Source organism: Setaria viridis, chromosome 7, assembly GCF_005286985.2.
Source record: "Setaria viridis chromosome 7, Setaria_viridis_v4.0, whole genome shotgun sequence".
NCBI lineage: Eukaryota > Viridiplantae > Streptophyta > Magnoliopsida > Poales > Poaceae > Setaria > Setaria viridis.
Window position 1 is genome coordinate 21153827 of NC_048269.2, and position 14185 is coordinate 21168011.

The following is a 14185-nucleotide window of genomic DNA, read 5'->3' on the forward strand; positions in this document are numbered from 1 at the left end:
CAGGAAGTGCCTGATCTTCCCTGGACAGTTTAACTTCCACAAGCCTTTCCAAAAATCCTGTCGATGGAGCACCCCTGTTACCGTTTCATTTTTCATGCTCCCTCTGCACCTTATAAGCTGAGCGCACCGAGAAAAGCCCTCTGTTATCATAATGCCATGCCACGACGTCATCCAGTTCTGAATGCACTGGTATAGACAAGATTACTTTAACATCCTCCTCTACAAAAGTTTGTCTGACAAGTTCAACATCCCATTAGCCTGTGATTGGGTCTATCAGTTGGGAGAGCAGATTATTCCCTCTAGGAGTCACTGCCCTCCGTGTCCATTCCCTTGGGAGCCAGGGATTTGACCATATCTGGATGCCATGTCCATTTCCTACATGCCATATAATACCATTCTTCAGCACCTGCACTCCTTTCAGAATACTTCTCCATGTGTACGACATTCCTCTGGTTGTTGCTGCATGTAAGAAGTCCCCATTTTTGAAGTATTTTGCCCTCAGCACTCGGGCACATAAAGAATCTGGATTCCGGATAAGCCTCCAAGCTTGCTTCACGAGCATTGCCAAATTAAATGTGTGTATGTCGCGGAAGCCCAGCCCTCCATCTCCCTTTGGCTGCGTCAGCATCTCCCATCGTAGCCAATGCATCTTATTATCCCTCTCCTGGTTACTCCACTAGAACCTACCAATCATGGTATTTATCTGATCACACATCTCCTTAGTAATGTCGAAACAACCCATGGCAAAAAGTTGGAATTGCTTGGGCCACAGCATTTATCAGGACCTCCTTGCCTGCATTTGACAGTAACTTCTCCTTCCAGCCCTGAATCCGCTGCCATATTCTTTCATTCAAATATCCAAACACCTTTGTCTTCTCTTTTCCCACATGTACTGGCAGCCCCAGGTACCTTTCGTTGACTGTCTCCTTTGGGATTTGGAGTGTATGCATCACTTCTCTTCTCTTCTCTTCGATTGTATTTGTGCTGAACATTATGGCAGACTTCTCCTTGTTAATAACCTGCCCCGAGCACTCCTCGTAGATTCTTAGAATTCTCTGTAGCTGCTGCGCATCCCCTCTATTTGCACGAAACAAAATCAGCGAGTCGTCGGCAAACAGTAGGTGAGACACGCTGGGAGCACCTGGGCAGACCCTTACGCCTTTCAAAGCCCCATTTTCTTCAGATTGCTTTAGCAGAGCTGAGAACCCCTCTGCATAGATCAAGAAAAGGTAAGGAGACAGTGGATCACCATGTCTCAATCCCCTCTCTGGTGTGAAAACATCTGACAGCACCCCATTCACTTTAATTCGGTAGGAAACTGATGAGACACATTTCATAATGGAGTTTATCCATACTATATTAAAACCCAATTTCACCATCATATCATTTTAAAACCCCATTCCATCCGATCATAAGCTTTGCTCATATCCAACTTTACTGCTGCATAGCCACCTTTCTCCTTCCTCTTGTTCCGCATATAGTGCGTCAATTCATATGCAATCAGGATGTTGTCCGATATCAGTCTTCCTGGAACAAAAGCACTTTGCGCTGGCGAAATGATCTCCGGGAGTATGACCTTTAGTCGGTTTGCCAGTACTTTAGAAACAATCTTGTAGAGCACATTGCAGAGGCTAATCGGGCGAAGATCCTTCAGCTTCTCAGGGTTCCGTACCTTGGGAATCAGCACAATAGTTGTCTCATTCCAACCTTCCGGGAATTGGCCACCATTCAATACTTGTAAAACTTCTCTCGTCACTTTTTCTCCCACCACATCCAAGAACCTCTTGTAGAGTCAATAGAGTCCAAGGTTGCCTTCACTTCCCCTTCGGTGAATTCCCTTAGCAAGGTGCTGTTCATTTCATCTGTGACCTTCCTCTCCACAACCTGGGTAAGCTGATGGGAGTTGACCCCACTGTAGACCTGAAAAGGTTTGTAAAATAGTTAGTAATAAAACTCGTCTTCTCCTCCTCCTCCACCCATCCTCCGTCATCCCTTTTCAGCCTCCCAATTCTATTAGTCCTCCGCCTCTCCGAACACGCAGTACGAAAGAAAGATGTGTTCGTGCCCCCCTTCTCCAGCCATCTCACATGGGCTCGTTGCTTCTAATACACATCGACCAGCTCTTCTAATTTCTCTAGCTTATATCTAAGAATTTGCTTCCTCCCCAGCTGATCCCGATCGATGTTTCCTCTTCTACACCGCTCAAATTCACCTTTCACCTTTTTAACTCTCTTCTCCAGGTCCCCAAGCACATTCCTGCTCCATTCCATCAGGCCTCCTGCCACAACCTTCAGAGCACCATGAATTGTGGGTGACGTCCCCTCCATTGCTCCCCTCTAGGATTCAGCTACTACTTTCGCACACTTCTCCTCTCCTAGCCATCTTGCTTCACAGTGAAAATGGCTATCCTTCTGGCGTCCCCTCTCCTTGCTCACTAGCCTGTCTGTCGTCACAATGATCGGGCGGTGATAAGAGTGTTGAGGATCTCCATTCATAACCCATACACGGGGGAAAATGCGCCCGCCACAAATCATTCGCCACTGCCCTATCCAGTCGCTCCCTTATGTAATCCTCCACTCGGTGACTGTTATTGCGCCATGTGAACACATCCCCCTCAAAGCCAAGATCATGTAGCTCACAATCCTCCAATGCCTCCCAAAAATGGTCCATCTGTGCCTGGCTTTTTGGCCTGCCCCCCTCCTTCTCATGTGAGAATAGAATTTTATTGAAATCCCCTGCACATACCATGGTTTCGTCGAACTAACATTCATGTCACGTAGGTCCTGCCATGTCTTGTGCTTCTTATCACTGTGTGCTTCACCATACACACCAGTGAACCACCACTTGAACCCATTATCCTCTTTGACATCCATGTTGATGCGGTACTTCAAAATATTCCGAAGGGACACATCGACTCCTCTCCTCCACAACACTGCCATCCCCCCTTTTCCAGCCGCATCCTTTACTACCATGTTCGTTAGTCCCAGCATCCATCGGAATCTCTCCATCCTGCGCCTGTCCAATTTCGTCTTTGACTTCTGGACGTCCAGAAGCCCCCGAACTGTCGGGCGGTTGCCCAGGCCCCGGCAGTTCCACGCAACTATCTTCATTTGGATGCGCAGGATTGGTCTGCCAGTCCCGCTTTCTTCATTTTTTTGTGTCTCATCTCCTCTTCTTCCTGAGTCTTCCCCAGCCCCATTTTGTCCTCGTCCACCTCCATATCGACTTGTTCGATGCTCCTCTTCTTCCCTCCCTCTCTCAGACTCGCTTGCTCTCCCCTTGTTTCCGTGGCTGTTTGAGGTACCTTCTTATAGGTCCCTTTCTTCTTTGGTGTTTCCATCTGATCCCCCTCCTTCACTAAAAGCTGTTTACCAGCCCCCTCTCCATGTATGGACTATCCAGCTCCATTGCTCTGGGTCATCAAGGACTCATCTGCCCCTGCCGCATTAGCTCCCCCCTTCACAACCTTTGCCACAATCTCCGCTGCTACCCCTGCCTCCTTTTCTATCTGTACAACATTCTTCTCCCCATCTACTACCATCATCTCCCCTTTAAACAACCCTCTTCTTGCCTTCTCCCCCACATGTTATTTATCTCCTAATTTCAGTGGGCTGGTAACCTCCTGCTCCTCCCTTCTTCCCTCAGTAAACTTCTTCTCGCCATGCCCCTCTACCTCCTTCCTCTAGGTCGGAGCATCGCTCCTAGACCTGCCCAAGGAGTATTTGGTCCCAGATCCACCTGCACTATTCCAACTTCCGCTCCCTCCGAAACGCCAGTTCGAAAGCTGCCTGCCTCCCCCGGATCTTTCACTCCCACTATCCCCTATATTATTTAGCTCCGGGAAATATCGTAGCTTCTTACTGTATTGTTGAACTGCCCCCTTCTCTAGAGTTGTAGACAATGTTGCAAATTGCGGGCTATAGAATTTAGCGGAGTGCTCCCAAAAAAAGCTATGGACATTATAGCGTAGCTATAGCGGAAGCTGTGACCTTTAGCGGTATGCAAAAAACTAGCAAGATTTAGACCTAAACATTCTTAATTTCATGAATTTCAGCTCATGTTCATAAGAATATGGAGGCATAAGTGCAAACATAAGCAAGTAAGTCACAACTCACATGATAAGTCATAAATCATAACTCCTAGTTCATAAATCACAAGTATATAAGTTCGTAGCTCAATCATTGCGGTGTTAGTGGTGCTATGCTATTGAATTTAGTGGGACTATTTCACGCTTTAGCAGAATTAGCGGCATTAGCAGTAATATTTGCAATATCATCACAGCATCTGTCTCAAAAAGCTATAGCGGCGCTATAGCGGGCTATTTGCAACATTGGTCGTAGAGCATAACTTGTCCGTGTGGACGATCAGCCCACACGTGCAGCATAAGTCAGGTAGGAACTCATACTCCACAGGACACCATAGTGGCTTCTCAGGCTCTCCCATGGAAACTGTAACTCCCCTCATCAGAGGCTTCCTCACATCTAGTCTCACCTTGATCCTCAGGAATCTACCCACTGCAGTTCCATCCTCGTCCATGTCCATGGCCATGTACTGTCCCATCTCCTCTTCGATCACTTCTCCCGTTGCCTTGTTCATCATCCCAAACGGCAACTTCATCACCCTCACTCAGATAGGGATAAAAGCTAATTCCATCTCGTCAATTGTTTTGGTCTCATCATAGTCCACCATGATCAGGAGGTCCTTCCTAAACATCCACGATCCTTCCTCGAGGGCACGCCTCTTTCCAGCTGGTTGGAGGAAGGCAAAAAGAAAGTGATTCTCACCCAAATCCTTGCAGGTCACACCCTTGACGGGGCACAAGATATTCCCTAGGGCTTGAGCCAGGCCGTTTGCATTCACGAGCTTCTCCGCCAACACTTTGCCGATCGCCTGTGGATCAGCAGATCACACCCTGGCTGATTCCGCCGTACCAATTCAGATGCCCTTCTTCTCCGCCGCTGACAGCTTCATCCGCTCCATCATCTCCTCCACCACCTCCATCTTTCCCTGTACCTCGCACGACTAGGTTTTAAGACGACTAGTAGATCTAGGCTGGGCTCCATAATGGTGAGATAGAACATGGACACGAATGTAGGATGGGACATGGACTCACGACCAGATCCTTGTGTGGGAGCCGATCAGGAACAGAGACGAGGAAGGAAGCCAGAGATTGGATCGTAAACCCTAATTGTGGCGCCGAGTCACCTAGGAACCCTAGGCGCCGAGGACCGGAAATGTAAAGCCAAATAAGATTTGGGTTATTTTTTTCTAGCTTGTGTTTGCTTTGGGAAGGACAAAAAGATTGATGAAGAATAGGATCTTACATTTGGAGGCAATGACGTTCAACGCAAAATGGCTGAAGTAATCGTGCTCATGTTGTATTGGGCGGGAGGAGAGGAATGGGTTCGCTTTCGGTCTTTTTCGTTCGGAAAGGAATGACGAGACACACTATGGGCTGGCATATTTACACTGCCACACACCGTCGGTCCAATGGGTTTTAAATCCTTGCTCGTTCCCGACCCGCCATCAGCCCCTAAGCTTTGGGGCCCCGGAGTGGCAGCCCCACTTGCCATTCCTTTTTTTTGTTTTTCCCTGTAAAAACACCTGCTTGCTATTGCAAAAGGTGTGACCGCGTGATCTGACACTGTGCACCCATGCTGACATCGTAGCTCATGCAGGCTGCATGAGTGGAGCCTAGATGAGAGTGAAGCTCAACTCGAGTGTGTTATGGGAGCGACTGGTTGGCTAGTTTTACTGCATCCAAGCTCCCGAGACATGACTTGGATGCCAGAGCTAGGTTCCCTTGATGCAAAATGCGCCTCTGAGCTTGGCTCCAAAGCGGTGCAAGGCGCACCCACGTTGCGAGGTGAAAAGATCATAGGTAACCAATTAGCATCTTGTGCCAGCTAGGTGAGATAGAGGTAGGCAACCAATCACCACCGCTCTGATACATTGAGCATGGCTAGCGGAGCCTAGCTCATACCGTGCAGCTAGGCTCAGTTGCTACCGGAATCGATTGGACCCACTAGCAGAGCTGGGGGCTGGTAGGGGCCATGGCCCCCCTAATGATTCATATAATCAAGATTATTAGTTACAAAATTATAAATTATGTAGACTAATCACTATTCATTTAGCTTTCAAATAATGTTCTGTGGTAATTAAGCCTTCTAATTGTTTAGTTCCACTATCTTATTTATTATATACACAAAGTTATTTTCGGTTTTAAATCACCGTTGTCACCGCATACACTGTTCCAAAAAAAATTATTATCTCTTGGTTTAATTTGGCTTGACCCAAGCTCCGTAAATTTGATTCCCGGCTCCGTCAGACTTTTTTTTTGTGTAGGGATTGGATCCCATTTTATAAAAGCAGGGCTTTTACATCTAGCACCCTGGAGGAAAAGAGAATTACAATGAAGACCACGAACCCTATCCTCAAGGAGTGCAAAATTACGTACAAGACCCTGGCAAAGATCAAATTTGAAAGGAAAGTCCTTGGATCTTCACGCACAGGTCTTGAACGTCGCAACCCTTCCGGATCCTCCGGAGTTGGGGAAGAAGCACAACGCCCAAGAGAAAAGCTCAACCAAGACACTCGACGCGACCTCTAGCTTGTTGTAGCCGCAAGACGTCTCTCCTCTGGCACGCATCGGCTATCAACGTCGAGGTCATAGAGGAGCATTAATCTAGCACCATCCACATATTCGATGACCTGGAAGGAAGCCAGAGTTGCTGAGATCCCCAACAGCTCGGCAAGAAAGCCCACATAAGGGAGATCCAAATCCCCTATAGAGCAAACCAATTTCTCCCATTCCGTAGAAGAAGAGAAATCAAAACTCATACCTCCGCCGCTGGAGATGGGAATCGCCACACCGCCTGATAGGTCCCCACGACCGCCAGAACCGAAGCAAAGAGAGCAAAAGCACGTCGCAGCGACCTCGCTGAAGGCAACAGCAAACCCATTGCCATCACCATCGGAGAAGAGCTGGAAACTCCTTATTCGCTGGAACAGCGTCGCCGCCATCGCTAGAAAACCTTAGTTCCGCCGCCGATAAAAGCGACAAGGAAAACCTAGCTTACTAGTTATCTACAACCGTAAACTAGCAGCTACAGTACACCGGACGTTGATTCGACTCGTCCCTCACGTGCGGACTACCGGAAACTCCAAGTTTGCCAAATGCCAAGTAGTTTGCCGACTGTATTCTATCGGGCACTCGGCAAACACGTGCGGACTACCGGAAACTCCAAGTTTGCCAAGTGCAAGTAGTTTGCCGAGTGTATTCTATCGGGCACTCGGCAAAAAAGCTATTTGTCAAGTGCTACCACAAAAACACTCGGCAAATATTTACACTCAGCAAAAATGCACATTAACACTCGGCAATTTTGTACACTCGGCAAAAGAGGAAAAAAACACTTGGCAAAGGCAGGCACTTGGCAAAGTTAATATATTTGCCGAGTGTAAATCTATAGCACTCAGCAAATAATTTCATTTTTTTCTCTTCTAATCTTGAAACTTTTTCTACTCTCAAATACAACATGTGGTATTCCATGTTAAAATTTCGTATATTTCTGGATCTGTTTGCTATATTTAATTAATTTACTGTATTTCTAGGAATTTTTTGGTATAAGTCAAATTCGAAATGTAAGTGATTCAAATAATAGAATAAAATGAGTATAAAAATAATATTCATGTTATTGAGCCCAGTGTTAAACCTTACCTTACCTGGGAAATGAAAAGAAATTTTGAACATCTTGTTCAGAAAACACGACCACGAACGTGTGGCCGATTGATTTTTAAATTCTAAAAAAAGCAAATAAAGTCTGTAAATCAAGAGATTTGTCATGATGTGATGATATCATACATGGATCGAGGCTGTGGTAAAAAATTAAGAAGGTTTCGCACAATTTGTCACGTACGATTTTAACAAACCGAAGCATCTCAGAAGAAGAATCGTAGTATTAAGAAGGAATCGGTAAGATTTGGAGTCAAAGTGATGTTTGAATTGGGATTTGACTTCAAAACTTTTTGTATAGGCAATAGAGAACATAGATTGTTTCATGTGAAATTTTGGTAATTTTTTGGATCCGTTTGAAAATTTTAATTTATTAAGTGCAATTATAGAATTTTAATTGATATAAATTTAATTTCAGCTGTAATTGCATAAAATAATGGAATAATCTTCGTAGAAAAATCATATATATATATATTGTTGAGTCAATTTGACAAGGTATTTTCAAAGTACATCGGAAAAATAAAAAACACATTATGGAAAATAAGGAAATGAAAAAATAACTAATATATTTGGCGAGTGCTCCAATCCCTAGACACTCGGCAAAGATGGGTTTGCCGAGTGCCATGATCTGACCCGACACTAGGCAAAGCTCGGCACGTTATAAGCACCGCTGCCACCTCCCCTCCCTCTCCCGCCGCCCCCTCCCTCTCCCTCTCCCTCTCCACCCTCCCTCCCGGCGCCGCTTCCCACCCTCCCCTCCCTCTCCCGCCGCCTTCCACTCCCCTCCCTTCCGTCCCCTCCCCTCCCTCTCCCACCACCGTCCACTCCCCTCTCTTCCGTCCCCTCCCCTCCCTCTCCCGCCGCCCCCCTCTCTGCTACCCTTCCCCTTCCCCCTCTGCTCGCCCCTCACTGGCAGTGAGGAGCGGCGGCTGGGCGAGGTGCAGGGCAACGCGAGAATGCGGCGGCGGAGTAGCGTCCGGTGGCGGCGGCGGCGGTACGTGCGCTCTCTCCCTCTCCCCCATCTCCCTCCCTCTCCCTCCCTCTCCCTCTTTTTTTTTGCACAGGTGGTGCGGTGGTGGCGACGGGTCAGGCGAGCAGCAGGCGACGTGGTGGTGGCAGCGGGCGGCGTGGTGGTGGTGACAATAGGCATGGTGGTGACAGCGGGCTTTTTTTTTATTTTTTTTCGAAATTTTTTTGCCGAGTATCGGACTCGGCAACATCTTTGCCGAATGCACGATAGAAAACACTCGGCAAAGAAACTTTTGCCGTCACTGTGTACGCCGAGTGCTGTTTGCCAAGTGTAACACTCGGCAAAGGCTTTGCTGAGTGTTTTTTGGCTTCGCCGTGTGCCGTGGACACACGGCAAACTTCCCGATTCTGGTAGTGTCCGACACCGAGGAGGCCACCGGAGGGTGAGGAACGGTTGGATCGGCGCTGGAACTGGCGTCGCCCCTGTTCGCCTCTGTCAGGTACTGTAGAGGGAGAACGAGAAGGGGAAGGGGACTACCCCCGGCAGACAGGAATCTTGCTTAGATTTAAAGCAATGTAACAAACTTTTCCTAGCTCCGTCGAACTCTCAGCACGTTCGGTGGGCTTCAGCTGCGGCTGTGGGCTTCTTTCGGCTTGGCTTTTCAGCCCAGCCGTTCGGTGGGCTTCATGGGGAAGCCGCTTCAACATCTTCCACCGACGCCGCCTCCCGTCCCCATCCACCTCCCACAGACGCGACAGCTCTCCCTCGCTCCCTTTCCGCCGCCGCCGGTCCCTCCGCTCCCCCGCTCCGTCGCTTCCGCCCGCTCTCCGCCGTCGCCCGGCCCTCGGCTCGTCCGCTCCGTCGCGCTCGCCCGCGCGCCGCCGCCGTCCCTCCAGCTTCTCCTCGCCCCTTCCGTCGGGCGCGGTCCGTCCGGATCCGTCGCTGCCGCAGCTTCCGCTCCGCCGCTCCCTTGCTGGCGCGCGCTCTCCGCCGCCGGCGAGGCGTCGAGTGGCCCTCTCCCTCAGTCTCGGCCGGCCGGGCGACGGTGCCGTTCGTCCCGCTGGTCGCCCCCTCCGTCGCGCGGTCCGGATCCACCGCCGCCCGTCCCTTCGGATCCGCCGCCGCAGCTCCGACCCGGCGCACCCGCTCCCGCCGCCGGTGGGCCGTCGCGTGGAAGGACCGTCTCCCACGCCGTCGCCCCCTCCATCCCCTTCGCTCACAGGTATGGCTGCTCCCCATCGGTATGCCCGTAGTGACTGAATGGTTTCACCTCACTTTGTGGAAGTGATTCCTGTTGTTGTTTGCTTAGTTGTTCCGGTACTAGATTCCTGTGGTTAGTTTCAGAGGTTTATAGATTGTGTCCATCTCGCCAATTGTCTATTTATCATGGTTAGTGTGTTATGCTACTCCTGCGTTACTTATTTTCCTTTGATAATTCTGGGGTTCTACTCAATAGTTAGCAAGTAGTGTTCTAATTACTACTAAGTCAGGTGTCAATCTCGATTCAATTGTTGGAGCCTTGTGCTTTTTGCAATGTTTATGCAGCATTATGTCAACGAAATAGGACAGGTCAACCCACCTTGTCGTATGCATTTTCAGAAAAGGCAAAACTTGATGTACTAATTCTTGTACATATTAGCAAGACTAAAATGTAGTCCCTGGTTGTGGTTGCTGAGCAGCCTTGGTCCCCGGCAAACTTGATATGCAAGACACTCATTTTGCTTGGCTTTTGGCTACATCTTATCATTCCCTTATTATTCCTTTTTTAATGAAGATTAAGTGTCTATATATGATACTGGTACGTAAAAAGTAAGCAAGCAAATCAGATGAGTCATTGAAACATGCGTCACTTAGAATTTGAACTTTTCTAAATTCAGTCACCTTTCAATGCTCTTTGTATTTTTGTCATATCTGCAAAGGAAATAAGCGTGATTGGTTTGGCTAACTCAAATGTAGGAAAAAGGTAGGAATATATACATTATAACCCGACTAGAAGGATATGTTACCTCATGAATCATTATTGCTATCAATATTTCCGATCTCATGCACATTCTGCTAGTGTGATCAGCATTTTTTAAGAAAAAAATAGCTCTCACTCTCAGGATATGATCTCATGAAACTAATTCTTAATAGAGATGCTTTATTACCTATCCATGCATAGCTTACATTCCAAGCGTACCAACCAGAGAATAAAACTAGCTTTCCTTTTGGGAAATAGTGTCTTAACATCGATGGAACCTGTGCGGTCCATATTGACTAGTCCCACACCTAGAGTTGGGACTGGCTCTAATAATGCCACTTTATTTGCTTTCCTTAGATGTTGATGCCAATTTTTTAATACATTCAGCCTCTTCTTGACTGTTCACCTATTTGCATGGAGTTGAGACTGGATAAGAGTCACCCAACATGATAGGACTGTTTTGTTGGAACAGCCAGACTGGGATGATTTTTTTCCTTGTATGTGTCATAACTCATAACAATGTTAGTGCAACAACAGATTTGGCCTTGACTTGGTCCAAACAGCTATATGCAGTTTAGCTTTGAATGTTTTTAGTCGGTTTAGTTTATATGAATTACTTATCTGTTGCCTCGTAACCATCCTCCTCGCCTAATATGTGTACTTTTGTTTCAATCTTATATAGTTGAACGTTCCAAAGACCAAGAAGACTTAGTGCAAACACAAGGAGTGGAGGAAGCACAACCAGGACAAGGTGACTCACTACAAAAAGGGTAAGGACAGCCTATCTGCCCAGGGAAAGCGTCCATTTTGTTACTGATCGTGCTTATGTTCTGACTATGTTACATTATGTTGACCGTATGCTTTTTGTTTTCTCACCTTTCAGGCGACAGATACAAGGCTACTAGGAGGCCAACCGTGAGGAAGATTCAAGGGTGCCCACACTGGCATCGTCATCGACTGGGTCCTGCTCGCCCCCCCTGTGCCCGTACAATTTCCACCACAAATGCGCCAAGCCACCTGCTAAGGCAAGTAACATATGCATTAATTTTACATTGCTTAGTTCTGTACGCAGCTCCTAGTTGTCCGTAGCTCGGTGCCATATAATTGCAGCTGCTGTGTGCTCAGATGAATAACCGTGCCAGCTGGGATGAGGGCACGACAAAAACTTTGCTGGACTTGTGCATTGCTCAGAAGAACCAGCTCAACTGGAGCGACAGATGCCTCACTAAGTTGGGATGGAGGAGTGTGTACTCAGGCTTCAGGGCACAAACTGGGTTGCAATTGGGCAGCAAGCAGCTGCAGAACAAGCTCAACAACTTGAGGAGGGCATTCCTCGGCTGGCAGGACTTGCAAAACAAATCTGGTTTAGCGCGCGACACACAAACTGGTGGTGTGTCTGCTGATGCCACCTATTAGGAGCAGGACCAACAGGTACGTCCTATGCCACGCCCCTAAGTTACTTGGCATCTTATTTGTATTGTTATGTTTGTGATGTTGATCATTTACTGTCGCTTAAACATTGCAGGACACCCAGGCGAGGTCCCAGTCGAGTTCTGTGAAGCCTCCACCTTTCCTCGACGAGTTGTTTGAGTTGTTTGGCCATGAACCCCAAGACAGGGGCACCTTGCTGACGGCCGGAGGTATTCGTGAGGCGACACCTACCATGGGGACTGAGGCCAATGCAGCGGACTTGGAGCTGGACCCCCCCCTGCTAGTAGTTCTCGTGCCATGTTGAAATGGCCGGTCCGGGAATTCTCTGTGGACAGTCCCACGAAGAAAAGAAGTGACAACTTGGAGTAGTACATCAGGGAGCTATCTGAGAGTGTGGCCAAGAGGAGCCTGCTACGTGCAGACCGTACCCATGACCAAATGGTTCGTTGTATGCAGATCCTAAAAGAAGATGGTATAGAGGAGGGGTCTCCGCTTCACAACCAGGCTATGTATTTATGTACTAAGAGCGCGGAGTATCGGTCGACGTTCATGGAGATGGCAACGAAAGAGGGCTGAATGAGCTGGATACAATTCTACTGGGACATGACCAACAAGAAGTGAATGTGCCATGACTGTTAGTTGTAGTGATGTGTATCGGAGAGTTTGGAAAATAATGTTTGCACTTGTGTTGGAACAGTATTGTTAGCTTCTGTAACATGTGCTGATCGTTGAACCTTTCTATGTTACTGATCGTTGAACCGTTCTATGTTACTGATCATTGAACCTTTCTTTTTAGTGGTAGATCAATTCCTATAATTTTTTGGTGTCTGTTCTTTGTGTGACGGTCCTGTCATTACTATCTGTTATTGGTGTCTGTTCTTTGTGTGACGTTCCTATCATTACTATCTGTTAAGTTTTACATATAAGTTTTGTAGTACTATCTGTTAAGTTTTACCTATAAGTTTTGTAGGTAAGTTGCTTTCAAGTTAAATTCCTTTCAAGTTGGATCAAAACTATTTGTACCTTCTCTCATTTTACAGAACTTTGTTTACCTTGTCTTATTTGTTGTGTTTAACTTTTGGACAGGTACTTGAAGTATGAGTAGTGCAGAGGAACAAAACAATGACACCGGCAGCGACACCAGCTCTGTGTTCGATCTGAAGTGTTTAGGAGGAGCTGCAGCCGCATATGCGGAGCTTCGCAGCATTCATCGTCCTGGACGGAACCCGCCAATTGATCTGCCACGCCTGACGGGACGGCAATGGGTTGAGCTGAACCTCCGGGACAGGCGGCGGTGCTTCGATAATTTTCGTATGTATCCCGACACGTTCCTTCAGTTGCATGACATGTTGGTTAGCAATCATGGGTTGAAAATGTCGTAAGGGGTAGAATCTGTTGAGGCTTTAGCTATGTTCGTGTGGGCGTGTGCGACACAGCAGGCTTGCCGTCAAATTAGAGAAAGATTTGACCGGAGTTTGGACACAGTTAGTAGGAAGATGGCACATGTGGCAAATGTAATGTATTCGTTTGCCTAGACAGTCATCGCTCCAAAGGATCCCGCGTACTCTAAGGTGAATCAGAAGCTGACCCAATATGCACCGTTCTTTGATGGGTGCATAGGTGCTCTAGACGGTACGCACATTCCAGTACTGGTCGGGCATGAGTCCCGTGTGGATTTTCTAAACAGAAAAGGCTGGACGAGCTTCAGCGTGTTAGCCATATGCGATATGGATATGCGCTTCACGTATGTAGGAGCGGGGATGGCAGGATCGTGTCACGACATGGCGGTTTTGCGTGACTGTATGGCGGCAAGGACCTACCCACATCCACCTGCAGGTATGGGACTTCACTAAGTCTGCACATGAAGCTGCACTTGCAAAATGTGGTGCACTAATGTTGAATTTGTGTGATTATCTGTAGGCCGATATTATTTGGTCGACTCGGGCTACGCAGTTCGAGAAGGGTATCTGGGGCCGTATAGAAATACCAGGTATCACCTGGAGGAGTTTAGCAGAAGGGCGGCGGACACATTGGAGGAGAAATTCAATTTTCACCATTCCAGTCTTCGCAATGTGGTGGAACGCGCATTTGG